Raw genomic sequence first — 5743 nt, 5'->3', positions numbered from 1 at the left:
AGATTTTCTTCTGGACATGTAGCAATTAGTAAATAAATATTATAATTTTTTTTTAAGTATTTGAAACATGAAATCTATTTCTATTAATTTTAAAGATATAACTTTCATCTATAATACTAATAATATTCTGTATTTTCAAATATCATTTCTGATAAGTGTATATTATAATGAAATAAACAAATTAAAAAAAAAAAAAGAAGTGTTTATTCCTACACTAAAATATTATCTAGATTTCGCTAATAAAATCATTTTAATTTGCATAAATAAATTATCAATATTCAAAATTTAACAACACATTCGATCTCTATCATAATTAGTACTCACTGCACCATGACATGAACGTAACATCAGAGCAATAAAGGATACTCACCTGGAAACAAAAACAATAAATTAACATATGTAATTGAGGAAGTACTTCTGTGATAGAACTAAGCAATCAAGCATAAAATAAAAGTGCACCCCATTAGCATTTTAATTAAAATTAATGACCGTAAAATTTACCCCTATATAGAGGAAACTTACCTGTTGTAAGCAGGTTTTTAAAAACATTATGATAATGAAATAACCGGAATATATCCTATGCATACATAAGGGGTATTCATAATATTGTGTTAAATATATATTTTTTTTTTATTTTAATAATTTATTTATTGATATTTACAACTGTATACACATATATACAACAAGTAAATTTTCTGTAGGTGACATAGTAACATAATAAAAACATGTGGAGAATCTACCCACTGATAGAACTCCAATAACATTTCTAGAGAAGAAGATCTCGAGGCCATCTTCTTTTCAGACGCCTAGGAGGATTATTAGGTAATGAAGGAGAAGCCAGGTTAGAAACAAGTGGATTTGGGTGGTTGAGAAGTTTATTATGGAAGGAACAGTATCTGGTTCTGGCCAAATCGGCAACATATGGAATATTGAGGTCCTGATGGATGACTTGATTTGTGACAAAGTAAGGAGCATTAAGGATTTTACGAAGGATTTTGGACTGTAAGGATTGTGTTAAATATAAAATGTTTTACCATGTTAAATGTTATATATAAGTATAGGATTGTGAGCAGCCCTATTTAAAATCATGTTAAATGGTAAATGCATAAGAGCTCCTAGCGGATTTTCTGAGCAACTTCTTTAGTAACCTTTCCTTCCAAAACTTCATGTTATTGATTACTTCTAAGTTTTGATTACAGTAATTTATTACAACATGCCTAAAATAAGTGAAAAGTAGAAGTGTAAAAGTTTGGCTACTGATTGTCTTTTTTAAAAAGTCCAGAACATAAGACATGAGAAGAAAAAAAACACGACAACAAATAATATGATGACAAGTTCAGCTGGTCTGTTTCGTGACGTCATTCTCCATTTAACAGATCTAGTAACAGACTCTCGGCCATGTTACATACTATATCGTTTTAACATGGTAAAAGAAGGAAATATTTCTCCATTTAACATAAGTTTTTCCATTTAACACGCTTTAGCATGTTAAACAAACTAAAGATCATGAATACCCCTATAACAATAAATTTTGTGCAAGGAGGTCCTTTCTGCAATTTAAAAACACAAATGCACTGTTTGTTGTGTAAAAAATAAAATCTGTTCTCACGAACGATTAAAAAAAAGTTCATAAAATGAACGCACGAAAGGAATTAATTAATAACAGATAAAAATATCAGATCTTCCAGACAGAAAAGAATATTATGCGCTATGAATACATGAACATAATTCAAATTTGAAATAATTATTTTTCACTTTATTACCATTATCATTTTATATAAAATGAGTTATTTAAAAAATAATTCTGATATTCTGAGTAAATTGCTATTTGCACACACTATTATACAAAATAATTTTTGTATTTTTGTAATAATTTACATTCCATGGATAATAAAGTAAAATATTTTGAATAAATATTAATTTATATTTAATAGTTTTATATTTTTTAAATAGTAAATAATGAAATGATAGGAAAAACAATTATTCTTCCTCAAAAATCTATTCATGCTAACATAGTTGAATATTCTGTTTATGATATTAAAATATCATCACCAATTTTTAACTTTTAGTAACTCGTTTTGTAAACTCAACAGTAACTTTCCTTCACTATTTAACGATCAAAAAACAAACTACACTAGTTTTGAACTACAGAACGAAACAAAAATAACTCTTATTAATTATTATTAATAATTTAATTTAATTTAAAAGTTTTATTAATTTATTAATGTGTGAAACACCAGTTCAATCGATTTGGATCGAGAATCGTTTTTTTTTTAATTAAACATTTGACGTTATTACTTCCTCTCTCTAGTGCCAACTATACTTGATCAAACACGGTATCACAATTATACAAAGCAAGCATGAATATCTTGTATTTATAAAAAAAAAAATTGAAAAATATTCAAAAATTTATAAAACATTATTCTCATTAGTAGTTGCCCTGTCTCATTAGTAGTTTACCCCATTGTCCATATTCCTGAGATCAGTAATTAAAACGAATCAAGGATAAATGAATAGATTTTCAAGTAATTAGTGATTGGGCTTATCAAAAATCAGGAAAAATACATCTTGTAAATATTTAATTCTTCTTTTTAATGTTTGTTATTTGTTAAATATTGAATAATTGAATTCACTAGCGTGTTTTAACCCGTAGTTGTTCAGAAAACAATTAGAAGGCTCCATATCCTCCAGCCTGGAGGTTCCATCATAAGTTCACGTGACCTCCACTTAAATTATAAAGTAAATTATTTAGACGGTAACTTAAAAAAGTTTTTAAAAAATCAACAGTGAGCACGCCTGATGAAATATATTCTTAAAAATCAGGTTCTCTGCTAAAAGGCATTGCATAATAAATACCACCATATAAATAGCAGACTGCTTAGTAAATCAAAAACAAGTTTTTTAATTATTAAAAAATTCTTTATTTATAAGCAAAACAGAAAAAACGTAAATTTTTTAATAACGATAATTTACTTTTTGTGAACTCCACAAGAGGTTTTAACTAGTAAATATGTAAGATGTTGAATTATGTATTACGAACACCTTTATTGTTACTGTTTCTTTCTTTAGTGGGTTTCATTTATTAAATAGCAATCAGAAGGACTGAGGAAGAAAAAATATTAACAACTTTATTAACCATTATTAAGGACACGTTTTTCAATATAAATCATATATTCATATTAAAAACTGAACACAGTTTTATTTAATAAATCTTTTCTGTTTCGATCTATCTTATTGTCTTAGTTAACATATTACAATATATTTTCAAACATACAAATCAAAAAGTATTAGTGATAATTTATTCAAAATTTTGCTAATGTCGTCATTCAATGTTGTTCATTCTTTGCAGAGGTTATTTTTCTTGGGGGCTTATATATCTAAATTGTATAAATTAATATTCATTATAAATATTAATTTTTTTAGAAAATTGTATAAATTAGGAGGTTTTTCATTACAGTGAAATTAAATATTTTTTTAACCTTCCATTTACAAACATATAAGGAATACATGGTAAGCGGAAATTTTTAAAGGGCTTAAATCCAGCAAATTAAAAAAAAAGAAAAACTTTTCCTAAATAACCTTTAATATTGTTTGTTTGAAATAATTAACCATCTATCATTGTTAGCAGTAACACAAAATGTGTTTATTTGTTTGTTTAGTCTTGTTTACATACGTAAAACCTTTTTGTCACCGCCGCCTATGGACTATTATAATTATGAAGATACACATTTAATCACGAACACTTTAAAAAAAAAAATAAGAATTATGAGGTAATAATAAAATAAAAAATTAAAATTAAAACCAAAGAATTTAAAAAGGAGGCGATGTGCTTTTAAAAATTTAAATACCATGTGACTTTAGCTTCCCCATCTAATTCAGATAAATTTGGGGTCAATCCTATTCTTCTTAATGTTGGTAAATAGTGAGGGGATTTTTAAATAAAATATGTTTAATCGAGAGAGGGGATATTGGCACGTTAGAGGTGGAAGTGTGTGAGAACAGTATGGACTATTCTTAAGCGGGTTAGGGCAACTTCTTCCCTGCGGCAGCTGCGGTCGACTATGGTTTTACTAATCTTTTTATTTATTATAAAATGGGTAACTACGATTTATGAAAGAATTTGATAATCAGCTAAAGGCGCGCCGCACCATTTTTTTTTTTTATTTACCTACTATAAACTTAGTTCACAAAAAGACTTCTAATTTGGTGCAAAATAGTTTTCATCAGACAATGTAGATTTTTTTTGCACTGGCTCTCGGACTAGTTGTTATAAATGTGTAACTGCCCTGACATATCTAAAGGCTTCCAACTGCGCTGCGGGGAATTACCGGCCGGCTGGAAAGTAGTACAGCTGTATGCCTTATCTCCTCCGGGAACAGACAGACTCAGGTAATTATTAATAATTAAGTACTTTTAGGTCACCTGGAGCCGGAGGTCGGTGGCATACTTGTTCTTACGTCCCAGATATTCGGCCAAGTGGTTCGGTATACCGTGGTATACACTACCGCTTCGAGGACATTAGCGAACCTGCCAATTATCTACCCGCCTAATGATATGCTAGAACTCTGTGAGTTACCAAGCACTCCTAACACAGAATACCGAAAGACCGATCCGATTTTAAGATTCTTGTAAAATTTTAATATGTACAAAATTTAGCACACTTACTCAGCAGGCTCATTACCTACCAGTGACGCGGTGAGAGGGATGCGCAGGGATCTCAAAGAGTCCTGCTTTACCCCTCATACTTGGAGGATAGAGTGGGTTCGGGGATCCTCAGGTCGATAGTGTAAATATTGAATATAAAAGTATAAATGTGACAGTGATTATTTTAATTTTATAAATACTTTTTCTTCTCTTCATCTACATAGTTTAATTTTTATACTTCTGTTTTGTTATTCTGTTTATGTTAATTTAATGTTATTTTTTTTTTTTTTATGTTAATGTGAATGTGATCAGTTATCATTACTGGGCAACAATAGCAAATAGTAATATTTATCAATAAATAAAGTTTTGAAATTTAAAAAAAATGCACAAAAAACCTACTAAAAAAAAAAAAAAAATAACAATAGCAAATAGTAATATTTATCAATAAATAAAGTTTTGAAATTTAAAAAAAATGCACAAAAAACCTACTAAAAAAAAAAAAAAAATAATATTTCAGCGTACAATTAAATCGTATTCATATCAGCTTATCTTCTATCCTGAAAAAAATGTAAGATGGCTAAAATGGCCAATTTATTATACATCTTCTAAAGGACCTATAATTTTGGTTATTTGAAATAATTAACCATTTCACATTTTTGTAATAATGAGAAATGTAATAACGTAAAAAAGAAATATATAGTATGAAAGGTTTGATAATTAAGTTGAGGAGGTAAGTGGAAAAATATCAGTTTGAAAATCCATTTCCAAAACAAGAGGAGTAATTTAAACGTACAATATACCATTCGAATACCAAAGATTTGATAAATAATAATTTTTAATATATTATGTCGCATAATCTACTATAGAATAACAAAAACTCATAAATAACTCGGTTTTACCAGTCTGATGATTTTATGTCACCGTAGTTATTAAATAATTAGGTTTTTTAATTCCACATAACCAATATATGAATCTTTCAGTTCACAGAATCACTAAAAAAAATCATTCGTAATATTTTTAGTATTCATTTGTATAAGAATTTAGCATTAAATAAATGGTTAGAAACAAGATGTAAACTGTTAATAATAAAAATAAATAA

Source organism: Halyomorpha halys, unplaced genomic scaffold (assembly GCF_000696795.3).
Source record: "Halyomorpha halys isolate HHAL.00 unplaced genomic scaffold, Hhal_1.1 Scaffold611.1, whole genome shotgun sequence".
Classification (NCBI taxonomy): Eukaryota; Metazoa; Arthropoda; class Insecta; order Hemiptera; family Pentatomidae; genus Halyomorpha; species Halyomorpha halys.
This window is presented reverse-complemented; position numbering follows the sequence as displayed.